This window comes from Hyaena hyaena, unplaced genomic scaffold (assembly GCF_003009895.1).
Source record: "Hyaena hyaena isolate Hyena2069 unplaced genomic scaffold, ASM300989v1 scaffold_65, whole genome shotgun sequence".
NCBI lineage: Eukaryota > Metazoa > Chordata > Mammalia > Carnivora > Hyaenidae > Hyaena > Hyaena hyaena.
In genome coordinates this window covers 3,387,022-3,410,284 of record NW_024080697.1, presented here as the reverse complement: position 1 = coordinate 3,410,284, position 23,263 = coordinate 3,387,022, and the positions used below count along the sequence as shown (strand labels likewise).

At 53.4% G+C, this 23,263-nt stretch overlaps 1 protein-coding gene across 4 annotated transcripts in view; it reads right to left on the bottom strand.

The window, feature by feature from the left end:
* Positions 1–23,263, bottom strand: part of TMEM63C (transmembrane protein 63C) — a 76,657-nt gene that overhangs the window by 36,162 nt on the left and 17,232 nt on the right. For all 4 annotated transcript variants that reach the window (XR_005528455.1, XR_005528454.1, XM_039232199.1 and 1 more), the window contains exons 2-3: positions 19,464–19,606; positions 3,663–3,725 (exon numbers count right to left, since the gene is read on the bottom strand). The gene's annotated coding sequence lies outside the window, so the exon portion shown is untranslated. The remainder of the gene's footprint in view (positions 1–3,662; positions 3,726–19,463; positions 19,607–23,263) is intronic.

Genomic DNA, 23,263 nt, shown 5'->3' with positions numbered 1-23,263 from the left:
AAGAGGGAGCAAACCAAAGGACAGACAGGCACAGCAAAAAGCCTGGGGCACATGCTTGCCTGGAGCCTCCAAAAAGAGCAAACAGGCCAATGTGGCTGGACAGGGGAGAGTGAAGGGTGTGCAGCTTGGACAGGGGAGAGTGAAGGGGGTGAAGCTTGGACAGGGGAGAATGAAGGGGGTGAAGCTTGAGCCAAGGAGTGACGTGAAATGACTTATGTATTAAAGGGACCATTCTGACCCTTGGTTTGAGAATAGTTGGGAGTGGGGCACCCCAAGAAGTAGAAAGAGAGAGGTCAGTTAAGAGGAAATTGTAGCAATCCAGGCAAGAGGTGACAAGACTGAGACGGAAGCAGAGGAGGTGGCAGGAAGTGGTCAGATTTTGGAAGTTCTGAAGGTGAAGCCAGGATGTGCTGATGGAATGGGGGGGGGGGGGGTTGTATAAGAGAGGAGTCCAGAATGACTCTGATGTTTCTGGGCCGAACAGCAGAGGTGCCTTTATTGGGTGGGACAAACCAGGAGTGGAGGGAGGGGTCAGGAGCCGGGTGCTGGACATGCTAAGTGGAGATGCCAGGCCGGACATGTGAGCCTGCAGCTCAGAGGAGAGTCAGGAGACATAAATGTGAGTCACCAGCAGACAGGTGACTCTTAGAAGCGTAGGACTGGGTCACCGAAGGAGTGAGCGCAGAGTGAGCTCAAGGTCTGTGCCACGTGAGGCTCCACTCGTGGAGGAGAAGGAGATGAGGAGGAAACAGGAAAGAGCAGCCCAGGGAGGAAGGAGAACAGCAGGAGAGGGCGGTGTCCTGGAAGCTAATACAATGTTTCCAGGAGAAGGGAGGGACCGGCTGGCTGATGTGGTCAAGTAAGACGACAACTGAGGACCTGCCGTGGCTGAAGCATTGCGGAGGTTTAGTCAGTGGCCAGACTGGAACAGAGAGAGTGGCGGCAGGAGAGTTGGAGCCAGTGGGCGTGAATGATTCTTTCGAACGGGACTGAGGGCCTGGAGCGGCTAGGATGGGAGAAGCTCAGGACACAGAATGCCGATGGGAACGGTCCGGTCCGGGAGGAAATGAAAGGCTGGTGATGCGGGAGGGACAGGGCAGCTGGAGCAGCGCGAGGGTGTGGGAAGGGCTGGTGACCGGGGCACCAGCGGAGACGCTGGCCTTGGCCGAGAGCTGGATGCTGACCCACGGCTGCAGGAGGGAGGCGGGGGCGCTGGTGGAGATCAGGGGCGTGCCCGCCCAAGGCTTCTCCGATGCAGAGGGAACAAGGTGCAAGGTGGCTGAGTAATGCAGGTGGTGGGCAGGTGGGGGATGTCAGGACAGGGAAAAAGGTAGAAACAGAAGTCTGGAGAAGTGATGGAGTGAACGGATTATGAGAAGGTGGTGGGACTGCCGGGTAGCACTAAGGAGCCACTGCGGTTCATGGTCTTGAATTTGCAGCAGGAGCAGCTGGACTCACTGGGCATCTCCCCCAGCTGTGCTCATCGGTGTGGTTGTAGGTGAGCAGCTGTGGAGGAGGCAGACAGCGCGACCTAACCAGGGCAGGCGTCTTCCCAAGGAAGTATGAGAATGAGAGGGCTGGAGTTGTAGCTGAGGGAGTAGGTTTAATGACTGGCCAGGTAAGGAGAGAAAGGACACGCGAGGTGGGCGAGGGATGGTGATGGAGGCCCGAGGTCCAGGGAGGTAGAACTGTCGGGTACCATAGGCTGTGAGCTGACACGTAGTGCATGGCTGTTGGAAAACGAGCTGTATGACATGGAGATTAAGAAGGGATTGGTTACGGGTAATGAGAAGGTCTAGGACGTGAAAATGGAGTCGGCGGCTGCGTGGTGTCAAGGAGCTGACTGGAATGTTCTTTGTGGGTAGGTGGATATTGAAATCAGTCAGAATGAAGATGGGACTGGCACTGGTGTGACAGTGAGGCAAGAACTGAACTCTTCTGGGAAGGAGTGGAGTGATCTGGTTGGGGGGAGTCAGTGCCTATACCAAAGATGGGGAGCACGATGTCTAGGCTGACACTGTGGGTCCAAGATGGGGGCTTCAGCAGGGAGGAAGGAAGAAGAGTCTGGGAGTTGCAAAGAGGAGCAAGGAATACATCTCTCCCATCCCCAGGCCCATGAAGGGAGTAAGGGGGGCGGTGTCCTGTCCTGGGGAGTCTCTGGTTTCAGTTCCCAGGGGGCAGGCGAGGTGCTGCAGGAGCTGGGGCTATTTCTGGGAATCCTGGGCTCTGTGGCACCGAATCCCAGTTCTGACACTTACTAGTCACCTCGAGGAAGCTACTTAAGGTCTCCCTGCCTCATTTACTCATCTATAAAAGGGGAGAGTGTTAGTAACGAGTCCTCACTTTGCTATTAAAAAGGATAAGTGGGGGCACCTGGGTGGCTCAGTTGGCTAAGCATCTGACTCTTGATTCCAGCTCAGGTCATGATCTCACACCTTGTGAGATGAGCCCCTACACTGACAGTGTGGAGCCTGCTTGGAATTTTCCCTCTCCTTCTCTCTGCTCCTCCCCCCCCCCCCGCAATAAATAAATAAACATCTTTTTAAAAAAGACAGATACATGGGTTAAGATTTGACAGCCATGGTGGGGCGCCTGGGTGGCTTAGTCGGTTAAGCGTCCGACTTTCGCTTAGGTCATGATCTCGCGGTTCGTGGGTTCGAGCCCCGTCGGGCCCTGTGCTGACTGCCAGCTCGGAGCCTGGAGCCTGTTTCAGTCTGTGACTCCCTCTCTCTCTGACCCTCCCCTGCTCACGCTGTCTCTCTCTCTCTCCTAGAAATAAATAAAACATTAAAAAAATTAAAAAAAAAAAAGATTTGACAGCCATGGAGAGCAATGGCTGGGACGCAGAAGTATCACATAGACACCTGTCAAATGCAAAGTGGACGCAGAGCGCCAAGGGGCACAGTGGAATGCTGTGTGGAGTTGGGAAGGCTTGGGAGATGTGCATGGAGAAGGGAGTAAAGGAGAAGAGGGTGGTGTGCAGTTCAAGGGTCTGGGGCTCCCTGTGCTAACTCACAAAACTAGAGAAACACAAGAAGTCACCCTCCTACTTGCCGGATCAGCGTCTAATGTGAGCAGGAAGCCTCCTGACTTTCTGCTTCCCTCTCTTTCTGCCTGGGCTGCCCACGGTTTTATTACCCCAGATCACTGCTTAATTCATTGACACAAGCATGTTTAACTAAACAAACTTAGAAGAGTGTACCCTGAAAGTGGTAGTTTTTAAAAAAAATTTTTTTTTAACGTTTACTTATTTATTTTGAAAGAGAGAGAGCGCGGGGTGAGAAACAGAGAGGGAGAGAGAGAATCCCAAACGGGCTCTGCGCTGTCAGTACACAGCCCCACTTGGGGCTCGAATCCAGGCAGCGTGAGATCATGACCTGAGCTAAAATCAAGAGTTGGAGGCTTAACTCACTGAGCTCCCGGGCGCCCCCAAACACGGTACCTTTTAACAGCAAGTCTTCTGCCAGAGAAGCCGGAGTAGCCCAAGTAGCATTTCTCTCCGTATCTCTGGCAGCTGCGGCACGAAGCTACAGTTCTGCTGGCGGCCACCGGGGGGAGCCCGCGCTGAGGAGGCCGCGGGGGAAGGCGGGGCGGGGGTGGGGGGGAGGCGGGGCGCAGGAGTCGCAGGCTCCATCTGAAGGCCTTGGTGGGCCGTTCCCTACCTGAGTCAGTTCTCCAGAGGGGGTCCAAGTCAGGCCAGGGGGCTCCACTCAGCTACCCGGAAGCTGCAAAAGAACAAATGCAATGGAAAGCCCATGAGACCTAGGGGCCCAGGCCGTCTTCCAGAGGGGCATCATCTCTCAGGGCACGCGAACATCTTTATGTTCAGGACATAACGTCCTTTATCACATGTGTGTTTTGCAAATACTTGTTTCCGGTCTGTTGCTTGGCTTTTTGTTTTCTTCGTGGCGTCTTTGGAGCACCACTGGTTTGGATTTTTGACAAAGTCCAATTTATCAAAGTTTCTTTCATGGACCATGCTTTGGGGATGGTGTCTAGGAAATCTTTGCCTACTCCTAGGTTTTCTCCTAAAAATCTTATAGTTTTAGCTCCAACACTGAAGTCTATGCTCCATTTTGAGTTAAAGTTTGTGGAGGCCGTGAGGTAGGCGTGTAAGTTCATCTTTCAGCATGTGGCCATCAGCTGCCCAGCACCCTTTGTTGGCTCTCATCTTGAAAACGAGGGGGACAGCTGGGAAGCCCCTGCCAGGGCTGTCTGGGGTACTGGAACCAGACCAGGGATGTGCAAGTGCTTGGTGACCAGCAGCACAGCCAGAAGGACGTGTGACTTCTTGTTTGGTTAATGCTGTGCGTGATGAGGGAAGGGGGCGGCGGTCCGTGCTGGGAAGGGCTCTGGCTTCCATCTGGCTCCAAGGAGGTTTGAGATCTGGATGCTGCTCTTTTCCACTCAGCTCCCACACACTCATTCCCTCTCCTTCCAAAAGCACTCGCCTGTCTTCCTCCCTCCTCCTTCCTTCCTTCCACAAAGGAGGGCTGAGTACCTACCATGTGTCAGCCATCATGCCAGGCCCTAGGGGCCTGGCAGCCCCGTTTCCCACCCACATGAGGCTCCCAGACTCACTGGGGAGACCTGTAAGCATTCAAGGCACGTGCCACCACTCACTCCGGCACACTTTGATAGCCCAGGCAACGGGGGTCACAGGGAGGGCCATCTTGATCGGTGGGAGAAGACTTCTGCAAGGAAGTCACCTCTGAGCTGAGATGCGAGGCAGCAGAATCAGCACTGTGGTAGAAAGCACGGACAGAGGGAACCTTGTTGGCCATGTGCCAGAGCAAGGACAGAGCATGGCGTTTCAGGAAAACAAACAGTCATGGCTCGAGTGCAGGATGGGTCACTGGTTTGTGCTTTCACATGTTCATTTATTCATCCAACAACAATTCGTGGCATATCTACTCTGGCCAGGAAGTACAAACTAAGTTCCTCTTTGGGGGCGGGGGTTCCTGGGCTTTGGGGTTTGGGGAAAGGGCTGCTGTTGGGAGAGGCATGGCCCAGCTGCCATTCCACCTGGGAGGGTCTCCAGAGGTCCCCACCTCTAAGCTTGGAGTGGGATGCAGTCCATAGGCAGGGTTGGGGCAAGCATAGCTTGCGGAAAGGTGAGGCAGGCGAAGGAAGGGGATGGGAGAAGGAGGAGAGGAAAGAGAAGAGAGGAGAGAGCCTCATCCCCAACTCAGCACCCTCCCCAGCTTCCTCAGTGGCCAGCAGAGGCACTGATGAGGGAAGCTGTTGTCATGGAAACCCAGAGGATCATCCTGCCTTTCTTTCTCACCCCTAAACCGTGACTGGACTCTCCTTTCTGGAGAGTTTTCCTTCTTCTTTCTAGCTCGTGGGTGTGAAGAAGAGGGGTAGAGAGCTTTCTGGAGACCAAAGTATCAGCACTGGAAAGAAGGAAACTTGAAATCTGAGGGAGATAAGGGAACACAGAACAGGGGGCCCGGAACTTCTCTTTGGGTGTGAACACAGGGAGGCTATTCAGGGCAGTGGGAAGAAGACTGGGCTTAACTCCCAGGTCCACCCCTGTTAGCTGTGTGACCATGGACAGCGACTTCACCTCTCTGAGCCTTAGTTTCCACCTCTGGAAAGTGGGGGTAATAGCAGCATTGCCTCACAAGGTTATTGTGAACGTGAAATGAGTTAATTCACGCAAACCCCTTTGCAAATGCTTGAGAAGCAGTGTTCACTATTAGCCAGTACTATCATCACTGGCACTGGCTCATCTGGGATGTGCTGGTGAAGGGCCTGGACTGGACCATTCCTGGTCTCCTCCCACCTACTCTGTTCTGGAACAAGCCAGGGGAGGAATGTCCAATACCCCACAAACTGCAGCCTGTAGGAGGCTGTTGCCTCTGTTCTTCCCCAGCATGAAAAATAAATGTCAGCCTGGCTTTTTTGGGCTAAGGAGGGGCAGTGAGTGATAGTGGTAATGCTGGCTGGTGGGTCAGGATCCTCAGTCCCCTCCTCAGCTGCACATCTTCTCTGATGGAGACGTGTGTGGCCTTCCTCCCCTCCCATTTCTCCCCCCTCCTGGCCTCTAGCGGCAGAAGCTGGAGGCTGAGCAGTCCCAGGCCACAGGCGAGGTTTACTTGGAGAAGTGGCCAAAAGCTTCAGAAAAAACAAGCTCTGTCTTTATTAGTCAGTCCTCTGGTCCGTCACTCGCCTCCTTCCTTCCAGACCCGGCCTGGCTTCAGCCACCACTGTCCTAACCAACCGGGCCAGCACTTTGCTCCCCACTCCTCATCTCAAGGCCAAGTCTTCTGTGTGAGGAGCTGTGATCCCAGAGCTAGGGTGGGGAAGCCCTGGCGGTGTGTGGGAGGGGCACAGATCTTATTAATAGCCAACATTTATTGAGCACTTACTATAGGAGAAATACCTCCTATTTAAGTATTCCGCTCTCTCAAGTACCTAAGGGTACTACAATCATCCCCGGATGCAAAAGGACCATTAAGGCCCAGACAGGTTAAATCACCTGCCTAAGGTCATGGTGCTAGTAAATGGCAGAGCTGACCCTTGAACCTGGGAAGTTTGTAGCCCTCTACTCTCTTCTTCTGGGCTGCTGCTAGGCTGGCAATGCTGGGCAGGGTGCAGAAGAAAGGAGTGTCCTCGCTCAAGCCCTAGTCCAGGGCTAGGACCTTGCCCAGCCTTTTAGGGTGGTGCAGTGGAGAGTGCTGTGGACTGATGGATCCCAGGATAGCTGGGCTCTGAGTCCCTGTGTGGCCTTGGGCAGATGCCTTCTCTTCTCTGGGCCTCCCGTCTCTAAGATGAGGGAGATTCTGAAGGGTCCTCTGAGGGCCAGGCTGGACCTAGGATTCCCGATGTCTCCAAGACACAGCCTGCAGCCACCCAGCCTGTATTTCCTGGTGCTGCCTGAAGCCCACCATCCCAATGAGTTCTCAGGAACTGGTCCAGAGGCCTGCGGTGTGATTGGAGAAGCCAGCAGCTGTCTGCCGAAGCCCTGTGCTGGGGAAAGAGCTGTGCTGGGAGGCCACCCCGCCTCCTCCTCTCACCCCGTCCCCGTCCCCGCTAGAGTGCACCCAGCCGCAGGGCCTGCTCCCCATGTCCCCGCCATCCGGCCTTCTCACTATCTTCAACTACTCATCACATCCTATTAACAGGAAAGATTATTTCCCATGGTTTAGAACCTTAAATGAATTGGAGCCCCTGGCCATGGGCAGCCCTCCTCCCTCCCCTTCTCTGGGTCTTTCCTCATATGCCTTCCGCACCCCCTGCTCTCACACCTACATCCCCCTTTCCAGGGTCAACAGGGCAGCCGGTTGGCGGGGGCCCTGGAGGAGAGAGAGGGCGGAACGGGGTTACTGCAATGAGAGTTCTGGTTAATGTCCCTCCCCAGCCGCCATGCTGGCTGCCCATGAATCTTCCTCGCTCTGAACTGCCCTGAATCCTGGTCTCCTCACATCTTCACAGGGACGAGTGTTTTGCCCTACTTTACAAGCGAAGGAATGGTCACCAGAAGGCAAAGAGATCTGCCTACAGCTGGAGAAAGTGATGGAGCTGGGGTCAGAACTGGGGTCTCTGTCTCCCCAGAACTGGGGTCTCCGTGCTCTCAGGCTTGGATGAATGACTTCCCAGCCTGGGCATGGGGGCGGGAGACAACTGGAATCACCTGGAAGGTGTTTCATAGATCCAGATACTCACGCCCCACTCTTGACTTTAAGAGTGAGAGTCTCCAGTCCACGTTTAGGTGCAGCCAAGATAGCCTTAAGATTTCCAGGGTTACTGGCATCTACATAAGGCATTCTTGAGGCTCTAAAAGGTTTTCTGACTGCCTCTAAACAAGGAAGGAAGATAAAGTGTGGCAGCAAAGCATGGTCACTCCGCGCCCTCTAAATCGTGTCGCAGCGGGCAGCTCTGGGGGCTGGTGCTCATATTCCACTGTCAGGAGATCTCCCTTCCCCCTCAGCTCATTCTCAATCTGTGGGAGGTTGGCTGGAGGTCTGCAGAGGCCTACACCCCCTCTTCACTTGCTCTCTCGCGTGGTTCTCCCTGTGCCCCAGGTCACACCATGCCTGCCCTCCGCCCTGTCCCGGTGTCTCCCTGAGATGCACTACCTCCCCCCAGGGCTGGCTGGGGCCTTTACGGCCCTGTATCCAGCTCAAAGCCTATTCCCCAAAGCCCCCCTCCCTCCAATGAGCAACCTGGTCTGCCCCTAGTCCCTACTTTCTAGATACAGTTGGCCTTTGCCACTACTGCCTGGCACCATTCTCTTGCTTTTCCACGGGTGTGAGCAGACAGTTCCCCAACAAATGCACTGGTTCCTTGATGGTGGGACCCAGGTCATTGTGGTTCTCCCCCAATGACCCCATGCGGAGGCCTCAGTGCAAGACAGTTGGGTAGTCAGGGGCAGGAAATAAAATGTGATTTGCATATGTTTGCATAGTGTGAGTCACTCATTTTGCCCCCACCCCCACCCCACGCACATCATGGTTACCAAGTCTTACTCCCCAAGTCACAGCAGGGAGTAGAGGCTGCGTATGATTTGGGTCAGGAGATTGGGTGTGAATCTGGCTCTATCTTTTTTTTTTAAGTTTCCTTATTTATTTTGAGAGAGAGAGAGACAGAGAGAGTGCAAGCCAGGGAAGGGCAGAGAGAGAGAAAGAGAGAGAGAGAAAGAGGGAGGGAGAGTCCCAAGCAGGCTCATTGCTGTCGACGCAGAGCCCCACTCGGGACTCTAACTCACAAACCCTGAGATAATGACCTGAGCCGAGATCAAGAGTCAGTGGTTTAACCGATTGAGCCACCCAGGCGCCCAAACTCTGGCTCTACAAATTGCATCTTAACCTACTGCTGCTCAGTTTTCTCTTCCATAAAATGGATATTATTATATCCGTCCTGCCTACACCAGGGTAGCTCTAATAGTCAAAGGAGAGAGTACATGGAGACTCTTATGTGAACCGCAAGCACCATAAATGTTGCTTGTTGCCTTTGCTATCCTTTTCCTGGGACTGAGGTCAGTCTTCTTTCCGTGGCACCCCTGAGGCCCCGGCACAGGGACCTACCTTGCCTTCAGGCCCCCTAAAATCAGGCAGCCAGCAGCCGGGCTGCAGAAAGACACTCAGCACCTCGCACAGCACCTCGGGGAGCCGCGGCAGCGCTTCTGCCCCGCCCCCCACTCGCCCCCCGGCTGCCTGGCGGGCTCTGTGGGCGGGGCCAGGCTGCGCTCCGCCCTCTTACAAGAGCTAACATCTACCGAGGGCGTTCCGTGTGCCAGGCACCGTGCCAAGTTTCTTCATGCGTCATCTGGGTTAACAAACCCATCAGATTGCATGTCAGATGAAGCCGATGGCCTCCGGCATCCACCCCACCTTGTTCCTGTGCCCGCTACACTGCAGAAGCTAGAAAGTGAAAGCGACATGTCCAGCGGTCCCTTGAAGCTGCGGCTCTGTCTACAGGTCAGGTCCCATCCGTGACACGCACTGCAGGTAGGTTTACAAGGTGGACGGGAGGAGGCGGCACCTCCCTACCCGGGCTTGGGGTGTGTCCTGCTGACTAGCCATGTTGGGGAGAGGAAGGGGCTCTTGGCAGCCGCTGGATGGCCCATCGCTGACTCCTGGGGTGGGGGTGGGAGGCAGTCATGCCCCAGGCTGCAGGGGACTCCTGATCCCTGGCCTGCATGGCAGGGGGGCGTGAACTCAGAGCGCCAGCAGTCCCCTTCTGGCTTTTGCATGGCTCTGCTCCTGACCCTGAGTTCTTGGCTCCTGGCCTGCTCCAGGGGGAGACCCTCTTGGCCCCTGAGACCCCTCCAGTCTTACCTCCTCCACATCCCTACAAGGAAGCCTCATCCCCAACAGGTGGGTGGTCCCTCATCCCCACAAAGGCCTTGGCTTTCTCACTTCCTCCATTCCTCTCCTTTGTGGAAAGGCCTCCTGATCCTCCCCTAGTAAGAATGCTCCACTGTCAATCAGACCCGGCTCAACTCTGCTTCCTCCAGGCAGCCCTCCCACAGCACCCCGTCCTCAGCACTGATCCGCCCCTCGACCCTTACAGCCCTCAGTTATTCTTTCCTGAGTTGTCTACCACGTAGCAGGTGCTAGGGAGAATGCGATGTGTCTACCCTCGAACCTCTATCCAGAAGTTGGTGAGAAGGGCTGTGGCTAAGAGGCCAACACACAGTGTGTGAGAAGGGCTGCTGCCACAGCGGGACTCACAGACAAGGAGCACTGAGCCGAGTCTGGAGCATCCAGGGAGCCTTCCTGGAGAAGGTGAGCCTGAGTTGTCCTGCAGGTTGTGAGGGAATCAGCGGGAAGGGGTTTCTGTCACTCTCTTTAACATCCTGCCTGTTTAAAGGCCTGCCTATCACTCTAGCTCCATCCTATAAGCTTTCCTCTTCTTTTGTCCCCTGGCCTCCTCCATCTTTCCCTCAATGCCTGGAGCATGCCACCTTCTCTCTCACCACCACAGGGCCTTTGCATATGCTAGACCTTCCACCTGCAATATTCCTTCCTCCCACTAGTTAACTTATTCTCCCCTAGTTAATCGCAGCTCAATTTTTGCTTCCGTAAGGAAGAATTCCAGACCAGGTCAAGCCCCCACATTAGATGCCTCAGAGCATCTTGGGACACAGACACAGTCTGACATTTAAGTGTGGGTCCCAAATCCTGTCTCTGCTATTTATAAGCTCGATGTCCTTGGATGCCTCAGTTTCCTTATCTATAATATGGAGATGTTAATAGCATCTACCTTATTGGTTGGATGTTAGGGTTATATGAACAATTCACATAAAACACTTAGAACAGTGCCTACTATATAGCAATGGCTCAATACAGTTAAGTATTATTTTCCTTGTTTGAACCTAGTACAATGATGTTCATTTACAAGATGATGTACTAAATGGCTGACTCCCCCAATGGCTGCAAAGCTCCTTGATGGCTATGTTTGCTTGTATTTTCTCTGCTGTGCTGGTTAGAGCTTGGTGCTTTACAAATATTTGTGGGAACGGGGTGCCTGGGTGGCTCAGTCAGTTAACTGTCTGACTTTGGCTCACGTCATGATCTTGCAGTTCGTGGGTTTGTGGGCTCGAACCCCACGTTGGGCTCTGTACTGACAGATCAGGGCCTGAAGCCTACTTCGGATTCTGTGTCTCCCTCTCCCTCTGACCCTCCCTACTTGTGCTGTCTCTCTGCAAATAATTGTAGAAGAAAGGAATGACCAGCAGCGGGCTGGGGTGGGCCTCATTTGGCTCCCGGATCTCCAACCCAGAGTGTCTGGCTGGAGGGGCTCCTACAGTCCTCGAATCTAAGCCCCTCCCCTCACAGATGAGCAGACATTGCTGCTGTCAAGTATGTCCTTGGCTTCCAGTCTCATAGGCCTGGGCAGCCCCTGGCCACCTCCACCTCCCCCAGAACTCGGCTCAATCAGTACATTGAGGGCATGGTGAAATCTCGGGTTGAGCAGCCAGTTCTGTCTTGATTAAAAAAAAAAAAAAGAAAAAAAAGCCCTACAAAACTGGCACATCTCTTAGCTGAGTGTTGTGAAGTGAACACATCCCTTCCACAAGCCCGTAAGGCTGCCGGCTTCAGCTGGACCCTGAGATACTGCAGTAATTCCCGTCTCCGTGGCAACAAGTGGGCCTGAGCCTTGGGCTAGCAAAGACTGGGCAAAAGGTGCGTCCCCATCATCAGGCCAGCACTGCTGCTCTCTCCCCAGCCTCCTGGCCGCTGGCTTTCTCTGCAGAAGTCCTGAGTGGGCCGGGAGGGGAGGGCCCCATAGGGCAGGAGGGAAGGGCCCCACAGGGCAGGGGCAGCCCCAGCTGTCGAGAGTCAGCCCCAGTTAGAGCGGAGGAGGGTGCCCGGCAGCAGGAGCTCACAGGCGGGAGGCACCGTTGGGTGCCATCCCCCTCAGCTCCTGCTGCTGCCGGGATGGCCTTTGGTGGACCGTGCCACATGCTGGGAGACAGAGGGGCTGAGCCCCACCCAGCCCACGCACAACCCAACCCACTGTCAGTGATTCATCGATGTGTGACTAGAACCAGCCTTAAGCGGACACCTGCTCTGGGCCGGCACTGGGCTGGGAAGTGGGGACGAAAGTTAAACAGCACATGGACCCGGCCTCACTGAGCATGCCGTGGACCTGGCCTCACTGTGTTCCACAGACGTGGCCTCACTAAGTGTTCCGTGGACCTGGCCTCAGTGAACATTCTGTGGACCCGGCCTCACTGAGCGTTCCGTGGACCCAGCCTCAGTGAGCATTCCATCGACCCAGCCTCACTGAGTGTTCCACGGACCTGGCCTCAGTGAGTGTTCCGTGGACTAGGCCTCAGTAAGCATTCCACGGACCCGGCCACAGTGAACATTCCATCAGGTGGGAGAGGCCCAAAAACATGAAAGCAGGTCATCGGAATAAAGAGTAACAGGTGCTCTGCTGGGTAAAGAAAGCAAGAGGCGGAGGTGGTTGCGGGGAGAATGCCGCCCCCTGCAGGCCTCCCTGGAAGGAGACCTGGCAGTGGCTGCCTTCTGGGAGGGAAGCGAGGGGAAGGCTGACTTCCATCATATCCTCTTTTTTACTTTGTGCATATTGTACTGGGCACACCTAACCAAGCCAAAGCAAGCCGAAAAGCGGGGCCGTGATAAGCGCCATCGCCGGGCGTGACCCGGGCCGTGCTGGTTCCAGAGCGGGGAGCAGGCAGCTCTGACTCCCAGGACTCTCCTCTCCTCAGGATCTGCGGGTTCCCGTCTGCCAGGGCGCTGTGTGTGCGTGTCTGTGCGTGTGTGTGTCTGTCTCCGTGCCTGTCGCTGGGGAGCGTGTGGATGTGCTGGATTACATTCCCGTCCGCTTGGAACCACAGGCTACGACCGTATTTGAGAACAGGGTCTCTGTGGGTAGAACTAGCTCAAGTGAAGTTGCACCAGATGAGGGTGGGCCTTAGGTCCATCACCCGGTGTCCCCGTATGAAGGCTCCGTGGAGACACGGACAAGACGGCCAGGAGACACAGGCCCAGCCGGAGGCATGTGGCCACAAGTCAAGGCACGGGGCGGGGGAGGGGGGGTACCACCATGAGCTGGAAGTGGCCAGGAAGGACTCTCCCCAATAGCCTGCAGGAGGGCACAGCCCCTGCGGGCACCTGGATGTCACACTTCCTGCCTTCAGAACTTCAAGGAAATGAATGTTTGGTTTGAGGCCGTGGGGCTGTGGTATTTTGCGACAGCTGCCCTCGGAATGGATACAGTGGATCGATGCATTTGTGTTTGTGTACTCTGAGGTGTATCGGTGGTGTGTCTGTATATCTGCGTATGGGGCGGGGGGTGGTATTTGGGTGGGCATGGGAACGTGTTTATGACAATGTGGGTTTTGTGTCCTTTGGGGTGCATGCATGTTTATGCATTTGTGTGTGGGCATGCTGAGTTGTGTATGTGCATGGAGGTGTGTGTGTGTGTGTGTGTGTGTGTGTGTATGTGAAAAGAGAGAGAACGCATATATGCAACCAATGCTCTCTAGGGTCTTTCTTAGCCCTAACCTTCCAGAAGTCTGCCCTGAATTTTGCTACAGGGGTTGGCCTCGAAGGGGTGCTGGCCAAGGACAGTGGGGAGGGACTAGCATCAAGACCAGGTTGGACCCACTCTGGTCTAGTGCCACTTGGGAAAGGGGAGGTCTGTGGGGACAGTGTTCTCCCCTGCACCTGCCCTGCCAGCAAAAGGGCCTCAAGGTCAGAAGCGTGGGGCCAGGCGGAGCTATTCCCTGGGGACCTAGCCTGACCGCTTCCTTGGAAGCCTTCAGCAGAGCAGATACCCCGAGACTCTGCCTCCTGTGAATCTGTGTTTCTTGGAAACATAAGCGTGTTCTCACACGCTGGTGCCTCGGCATCTCCTGGACAGCTTGTTGCCCACAGATCTGCCTCCCTCCCTGAGCTTCTGACTTGGCAGGGCTGGGGTGGGGTCTAGACATTCCTGGGTGAGCCGACACTGCTAGATGGGGCCGTGCTTCGCTGCGAGGATCACTGCATTAGACCATGGGACACGGGCGGGGCTGTCTTCAGCCGCCTCACCCTACCCCCAGGCCTCGGTGTGGGCATCTGGTCTTTTAGGACAGGCCCTGGGAAGGCCAGGCCTGGCAGGCCCCTTTCTGTTTTCTCAGTCTGTCTCTCCCAGCTGCCTGTCACTCATGAAATCATTCATTCAGCAAAGTAACGGGTCAGACTCTGTTCCTCGCACTCAAGGTGCTTATAGTCAAAGCACAAGATTCTAGTGGGAACACAGACCCCAAAGAAACTGTGACAGGTCTGCATGTGACAGAGGCCTGGTGCTGGGGGCACAGAGGAGGAGCCCTGGACAATCCAGAAAGGCTGCCTGGAGGTGGTGCTGGCCAAGGCGGCTCTTCAAAGTTAGACAATAGTAGTCATATTAATTCAGGGCTAACTGCCAGGTGTTGTGCTGAGAGTCTGTGAGTAGCAGGCTCTTCTAATCCTCACAGTGCCCAGGTGGGAACTACTGTCACTAAAGAGAGATTTGAGTCCAGCAGCCACATGCCTAGCCTTGGGTGCACATGGAGCTGGAGTTGTGGCCACAGGGAAGGCCATGGGCACGTCACTCCTGGAGGAGACCATGCATGCTCTGAAGTGGAGAGGGAGGTGGGCTCGAATTAGATTAAGGCTGTCCCCTGAGGGAGTTCAGGTCCCCAGAGAGAAATGCACCGCCTCTTGGGGCAGCAGACATGGGAGGGACACCCAGCTCGGTCCCCATCTGTCTAAATAGGGCAGGAGCCAGGCTAGCTGCCCGGGGCGGGGGGCTGGGGAGAGGTGGAGGCAGGAGCCAGAGCACAGCTGCTCCAGCCACAGGTGGGAGCCAGATGGCAGAGGCTGGGGAGCTGGCTCACGTGGCTTCACAGGGCCTGGGGGACAGAGAGGGCCCAGAGTCCGGGTGGCCTGAGACTCACAGTGCTGCTGTAGAGGGGGCTCTCTGGTTACAGATTCAATCATGATGAAGGCCAGCCCCGGAGAGCAGCTGAGGAGGGACAGACTGGCAAAGCCTCCGTGCTGTGGGGTGTGGCCCCCAGACTCTGGCCCCCAAGCAATCTCTGAGAGGCTCTAGGGGTCCTGGCCTCCTTGACTAGAGCATAACTCCCAGGCCAGGGACCAGCCTCAGCATGAGCTTGCTCCTGCCTCTCGGATTGGGGGTCAAGAAAGTCACTCTGATCCATACTGAATGAGGACTCAAATAGCTCCCCGAATCTGGAGGATAGAACCAGAGGAAATGAGCTCCAGCTGCAGCAAGAGGTATTCTAGTTACACACCAGGAAACACTGGTCTGGGGTGCTGAAGAGGGTAGTAGCTATTTCTGGGGAAGAAAAAGCCCACCCTCCCTTCGGTCCCTTGAGAATCTGCCTCACTGGAAAAACATGATGGGGAACCTTTCTATCCTTTATCCACTAGCTCTTTCATCCTGTCTCACCTACATTTTGGTTCCCTCTCTCCTTTCCAGATAATCTCCCTCTTCTGCCTTCTTTGTGTGAGTGGGCCAAACTACCCCCAAAACCACTTGTCCCAGTATTGCTGGGGGCCTTTAAGTTTGGCTACACTCAGTTCAGCCAATGTTTGCTGAGCCCTACACCTGCCTTGTGGAAAGATCACACAGTTAAACCAATGCCTACACCAAAGGCAGAGTAAGGGCCATGTGATGAGAAAGGTAAAAGCCAAGGTCATGGGGCTCAGAGACCACAGGTTCCCAGGGTCAGGACGTCTTCACAGAGGCAGCAGACTAACAGAAAGCAGTGAGGACAGGGGCATTTGGGGCAGAGAGAACAGATGCGCAAAGGAGGGAAGCAGAGAGTGGAATATTCCAGAAATGGCAGGTAGACGGGGCTGCAGAGGTAGGGTGGGCAGGGTCTGGTGAGATAAAAGTTGTGAATTTTGGAATGAATGATTTGTACTTAATTGGGTAGACAACAGGGATCTATTGAAGGTTTCAGAGGAAGGGCATGACATTACCTGGGCGGGGACTAGAAGGGTTTCTAGATTTAGCTTCTATTCTGGGATCTCATGAAGGGCACCTGGCCCCGATTCTGAGCTCACGGGTTTCTCAGGGGTTCCCGACGGGGAGCAGACAATCAGCATCTCCAATGTCACCTTTTTGGTGAGGCCTGTCCTGATGACCGTATTTAATAATCAAACTCCCCAGGCCCTCCCAACCCCCTCTCCTTCCCTGTTTTTCCACTGGATTGATCTCCCACCACATTTTACCCATAGTTTATGCTGCTCATTGTCTGCCCTCACCCCCATTAGAACGAAGGCCCCATGAGGGCAGGGTCTATGTCTATTTGTCTTGCTGCTGAACGTTCTAGTGCTTAGCATACTGCCTAGAATCCCAACCTATTCATTCACTTGTTGCTTGAATAAAGGAGGCCACGCCACCCCGCACGAACCAGCACGGCCTACTGTGTTCCCTCTGTCACTGTGCTCCTGGCTCCCCGAGCTTAGCAGCACCGGAGTGCAAAATCTCTGCGAAAGCCAGACGGAGCCTTGCTTCTTCTGCACTGAGCCTGGCGCCCCTGCCAGGAGCCCGAGAGGATTTGGACTGCTCCCCCTCCCCTCCCCTGCCAAAGACACCACCACCTTCCTTCATCTCAGAGTGGAGGCCAAGTGAGGAGGTTTTCAACTAAGGAAAGCGAGAGGCTGGCAGGACTGAGGCAGCTGCGCCCAGCGGCTTGGAGGACACCTCTGATGAACGGAGCAGAATGGTGACAAGTGACACAATGCCGACCCCATGCAGGCACTGTACAGGTGGCGCCGGGGCACTTTGGTCCATTTGGGGCACTCATCAATTCAATGAAATGGGTACTGATCTCCCATTTTACAGATGGAAAAACTGAGGCTCAGAGAAGCTAACTGACATGGCTAAGGTCTCTGCACCCAGTGAGGAGCCTGGTTATGGACATGAGTCTGTCCTACTCTAACCCAGTGCCCGTTCTGTGGTGCAAGCCTCCCTTCTGCCAGGGAAGTGGTGAGGTGCAGGGTGGGGGACTTGCCAGGCTCTCTGACCAACGTGCCATGTCATGGGTGGTCTCTGCTGGCCTCAGGCTTCCCACCTGAGCTATGAGAGCTGCGGTTCTGGCCGCCTCCCAGGGATAGATGAGGGCAAAGACATCGTGTCCGCCACCGGGCCGGAAATCATCCGAGTGGGAGTTGTAACTGCGGTCACTGCCTGCTCTGGCCTGTGGCCGGGCATCCTCTCTCCACTCTGATGTGAACCAGGCGGGCTGGAGCCCAAATGGCATCCCCTGCATGTGAGGCCCCGGCAGATCCAAGGGAAACCAAATCTGCCCCCTGGGCAGATGCAGCGACAGAATCCAGGGCTAGGGAGGCAGAAGAGCCTGGATCAAGCCCCCACCTGGGGGGATGCAGGTGGCCATGCTTCCATTCCTTAGGGACTCGGTTCACCCTCTCTCAGCAAACACGACTGATCCCTTATTATATGCAAGGAAAAACGATAAAGCTTCTGCTTTTGAGGCCCTTTAAGGACAGGTTAGACACAGTCGGGGCACCTGGGTGGCTCAGTCGGTTGAGCATCCGACTTCAGCTCAGGTCATGATTTCATGGTTTGTGGGTTCAAGCCCCACATCGGGCTCTATGCTGACAGCCAGCTCAGAGCCTGGAGCCTGCTTTGGATTCTGTATCTCCCTCTCTCTCTGACCTGCCCCTGCTCACGCTGTCTCTCTCTCTCTCTCTCAGAAATAAATAAAACATTAAAAAAAATAAAAATTTTTTAAAAAAAGGACAGGTTAGACACAGTCACTGAATGGGCAATGGGGAGCCATGGATGATTTTGCAGTAGGGCAGAGAGATGACTGCCCTGCTTTAGGGAGGTTAACCAGGAAGCAGAGTGTGGCTTTTGTAATGACCAGAGCTAACATGAGTTAGGCACTCACCGAGTGCTGGATGGTGTTCCAAGCACTTTACAGATATGAACTCTAATCTCTACTTCACCCAGGGGACTGCCAGTGTCCTCACTTCACAGATGAAGAGACTGAGGCGTACACAGAGATCGCAAGGCTAGTGGCTCTGCACCCTCCTTGCTCCCAAGCCTGCGCTCTCCACCACTACTCACGGCTGCCTCTGGAGGCAATCTACACCAGAGGGTCAAGGGGCCAGGGCGGCCCGGGTGGTGGGAGCGGCCAGAAGGATGGAAGTGAACTCCTTGCCTGTGGCTAAGACTCGGTGACCTGGGAAGTGACCTGGGAAGCTCTCACAGGCCGGGCCAGGAAACTACAAGGGAGATGTGAACATCAAGTACTTTGATCTGCACAGGAAAGAACTATTATCTATGATCGCTTTTATTGACAATGGCAACAATCACAGTGTTCTTGGCCAATAGTTTACACCGCATCAGCTTCTTTGGTGGAAAAGAGATTTTAGAGACTCTCAGAGAGATCTTATCACTGTGAGAGCCTGTCTTGACTACCCAATCCTTTCTTGATTTTATTTGTTTGTTTGTTTATGTTTATTTCTTTTTGAGAGAAAGAGAGAGAGATAGAACACAAGGTGAGGAGGGGCAGAGAGAGAGGGAGACACAGAATCCAAAGCAGGCTCCAGGCTCTGAGCTGTCTCTGAGCTGTCAGCACAGAGCCTGATGCAGGGCTTGAACCCACGAACCGTGAGATCATGACCTGAGCCACCCAAGCACCCACCTCCTTGATTTTATTAACTTACTTAAATTAGGGAAAAGCCTCACTGCGATGCTAACTTGGCTTCAACGCTTTCTAACTTGGGATGTCTGATCACCACCAGTGTCCCTGTCATGAACGGGGATGAGTTGTTACAAGTCACTGCATAGGTGGAAGGAGAGGAAAGCGCAGGAGGGTCCTCCAGGCGGAGGCTGGGCAGGGAGAAAGGGGCTGAACCACGAAGGGCTGCCTGAGACCCAAGAGCTTTCTTGGCTGTTTTCATGGGATGACAGCTGGTTCCTTGGAGATGTTCAGCTACAACACTGTCAACAACACTCTTGATATTACGCTTGAGAGGTTAAAAGAGACTGAGGTTGGATTATATCTCTAAGATCCCTTCCAGCTCTAAGAGTCTACAGAGATACCATCTGTCGCAGTCCCCGTGTCTGGCTGCATTCTGGGCCTGTCCCAAACCGGGCTCAGCTGGGCAGGAGCCACGCGGGACCCAGCTAAGGGCTCAGCCTGGGGGCGTTTCTTCAGGCAGGGGAAGAAATGTGGCATCCTACCCGGAGCCAGAGGAGCCACTAGCCTTTGGTCCCTTTCCCAGCTTTAGGAGCCAAGGTCACCTGTGGCAGTGTTCTTCAGAGAGAGGGCTGGGTTTTCCTGCACCCCCATCACAGTGTGGGTTTAGGAGGGCTTATGGAGATCCTCCACCCAAGTACTGGCTGGAAAGCCACAGGCCACAGGCAGTGGGGGTCCGCAATCCTAAGCCCGAGAGAGAGAGAGCCGGCGCGAGAGTCTTAGCACCGCTGGGTGGGGTGGCTGTGAGGACACCTACCTGGCCCAGCAGGTGAGGTCTGTGGCTCAGGCAGATGGGTGGTCACGGGCCCTCCTTCCTCTGGATCGGTCCTCAGGTGCTTCTAAGCAGCCCAGCCTTGCCCCTGCTAGGTTCCGGACGACGAAGGCAGCTCCTCCAAGGCTCTGTAGCACAAGGACAGCAAAGCACTCTCAGGTCTCCCTGGCCTCCCCCAGGCTCCTCTCCCAGCCAGGTGACCTAGGCCCAATGTGCTCATCAGCATCTTCTCAGGAGGCCTGCCTCAGGGGAGTTCTCATGGGGTCAGGGGCACCCCAGGTGCAGCCATGACCCTCCCCGTCTGACCCCCAACTCCACATCCAGCTGTCCGTCCCTGAGGTGGTGAGCCAGGGAGCCATCCTTCACCCCAGGTGAGCACGAGCCTGGGGGGAGGGAGTCCATGGATGGAGCACTGTTCTAGGAGTCCAAGCACCGAAGCCTGCTGTGCCACTTCCCTCTTGGTGACTTGGAGCACCCCACTTTCCCACACTGGGGGGCTTCAGCCTAGATACCCAGACACTGACAGCAAGCACTGAGCTGGGGAGCTCATGGGGGGGGGGGCATAACCAGCAGAGGTTTCAAGTAGCATGGTAGGAGTCCCCTCTCCATGGACAGACTAGCCAGCCCCCCCCGCCCCGCCCCTCCCAGCAGCTCTGAAACCTCACTGCACCTCATTTCCTTTGGAGACATCTCTTGAGCCCTTCCAGGTTTAAAGTTACAAATGTAACAAGAGGAAAACCCACTGAGAAACAAATTTAAAAACAAAGTCCAGGGTGAGGCATTTAGATGGTAATTGCTTTCTTTTTCTTTGTAAATTCTTTTTTTTTTTAATTTTTTTTAATGTTTTTTATTTATTTCTAGGAGAGAGAGAGACAGCGTGAGCAGGGGAGGGTCAGAGAGAGAGGGAGTCACAGACTGAAACAGGCTCCAGGCTCTGAGCTGGCTGTCAGCACAGAGCCCGACGCGGGGCTCAAACCCACGAACCGCGAGATCATGACCTGAGCGAAAGTCGGACGCTTAACCGACTAAGCCACCCGGGCGCCCCTTTTTCTTTGTAAATTCTTGATAATAACATGCTTGTAGGGAACAAAAATCAAATGCACAGTGAAACGTCCCCCTGCGACCCCAAACCTCTGCTCCACTCCCAAACACAGCCACATTTCCTGCTGTGCATTTCTGCAAAAATGGTCCCATAAATACTGACAAATATATATGGATGCTTGCGTCTTTAGTTTAACCTCAGCCAGGAACACATTTCCGGTACTCCGTTTTGTTAACATACACCGCACGCCCCTGCGTACCAGCATAGACAGAGCCTTCACTTTTGTGGCAGCTCCTGTGTTCCACTGAAAAACACACTTATAATTTATGTGAATCCATCCCTGTTGATGGATGTTTAGGTTGTTTCTACCTTTTTGCTGCGTAAAGCTGCAAAAAACATCTTTGGTTGTACTCTTCGTGCCTAAGCGCGAGGTTAGCTGGGGGATAAATCCCTAGGGGTAAGCAGCCGAAGGTTAGGTGGACCTGAAATTCTGAGGGATGTTTCCAAATTGTCTTCCAAACAGGAAGAACCAGTTTGAACTGCCCAGCCATGCACAAGAATGCTCTTCCTCGGACCACTGTGCGCTATCAAGTTTTTAAAATTTGCCAGGGTGAGTGTTGAAAAATGACATCTTGTTTCCATGTGCAATTCTTTAATTATCAGAAAGGACAGACATTATTTTCAAATTTATTGATTGATTGGCCGTTGCATTTATTTTTCTGTGAACTGCCTATGTCCTTTCCAATGTATCTTACTGATTTTTAAAAGCTTTTCCTAAACTAAGGCAACTAATTAACTTTTTGTCATGTGTATTGCAAATTGTCATATTCTTTTTTTACTTTATTTATGCCGTCTTTTGCATAAACTTCCAGATTTTTCTGTAGTGAAAAGTATTTCTTACAAGAGCATTCTAAGAATATTCACCCATGTTTTCCACCAGTACTGTTAGGGTTTTCTTTCTTTTTAATCTTTCTTTCTTTTTAATCTTTTTTTTCCCTAGAATATATTTTGGTGTAAGGAGTGTAGTATGGCCCAGCTTTATTTCTTTCCCCCAAGGGGCTAGACAGTTGTCCCAAAGTCATATACGAATACTCTCTTCCCTCCCTCCACCTAGCCACCGTCCCTCTAAATTCAGAATCTCAATTTAACTATGCAGTAAGACGGATACAAAAGAGCATGACCTGAGTCAGGTGCTGGTTCAAATTCTAAGCTTCATTGGGTCTAAGAGAAGTTACCTAACCTTCCTGTGCCTTGGCGTCCGCATCTGAAAGTGGCAATAAAAACAGCAGCATCTAATGTGAGGATTAACTGAGTTATTTCAGGTAAAAGGTGCAAAAAAATGCAAGTAAGTGCTATCTATAAGAAACCCACCTCAGCTAGCTGTAAAGACACATATGGACCACAAGCAAAAGGATGGGCAATGACCTTGTCTGCAAATGGTCACCAAAAGGGAGGAGGGGTGGCCATACTTCCATCAGACAAGTAGGCTAAGGGTCTAACACTACAGCAGGACACAAAGAAGGATATTATATATTTATGTTAGGGTCAATTCTCCAGGGAGTTATAATAATTATAAATATCCATGCATCTCACAGCAGAGCACCCGAAGATGTGAAGCAGACAGACAGCATAGAAGGGAGAACGAGTAACTCAGTAACAATAGGAGAGTTTAATAAACCTCCTACTTTCAATAATGGGCAGAGTGACCAGCATAAGATCAATAAAGGAATAGAGGACTTGAGGGGCGCCTGGGTGGCTTAGTCGGTTAAGCGTCCAACTTTCGCTTAGGTCATGATCTCGCGGTTCGTGGGTTCGAGCCCCGCATCGGGCTCTGTGCTGACNTGGAGATATAAGATGAAGAGGATAGTCAGCTATGTCTTTAAAGGAAACAGAGCATTTAAAGAAAGGTCAGGTCAAAAGTAATTTGCCAAAACCAAGACAATTTTATAAAGATTAATTAGTTGTTTTAAACTGACCCAAGTAGGGGCGCCTGGGTGGCTTAGTCGGTTAAGTGTCCGACTTTCGCTTAGGTCATGATCTCGCGGTTCGTGGGTTCGAGCCCCGCATCGGGCTCTGTGCTGACAGCTAGCTCAGAGCCTGGAGCCTGTTTCAGATTCTGTGACTCCCTCTCTCTCTGACCCTCCCCTGCTCATGCTGTCTCTCTCTCTCCTAGAAATAAATAAAAAAATATATTAAAAAAAAAAAAAAGGAACAGAGGACTTGAATATATCCAACAACACAGACGGACTGGTCCCAGCACACACAGGCAGGGCACCCCACCCAACGGCAGCAGAACACACACTCTTCTCGAGTGCACACAGACTGTGCTTCAGCATTGGCCACGTGCGAGGCTACAGGTGAGGGGCGTCCGACGGCGTCTGGCATGTGGGAACCGCTCCATGTCAGCGAGTACTATGATCGCCGCTGTCTATCAGATGTGCGTGGGTCTTTGTCTGGACAAACTTCTGTTCCGTCGATCTGTGAGCCAGTGCCACCACTTGACAAATATTTATTACCATTGCCAGGCCCTATTCTAAGTGCTGGGGAACTGGGAATGAACGGCAGAAATAAGATCTGCTCTTGCCACCTCTGGTTAGAGTGACTTCTAATCATGTTTGGCACTTTTACTGATATTGTAAATGTTTCCTTCCATTATATTTCATAAGAGGCTAAAGTTCATATGTAATAGAGGTATAATTGTTGTCTTTAATATTTATTAGCAGTCATCTTACTATATTCCTTT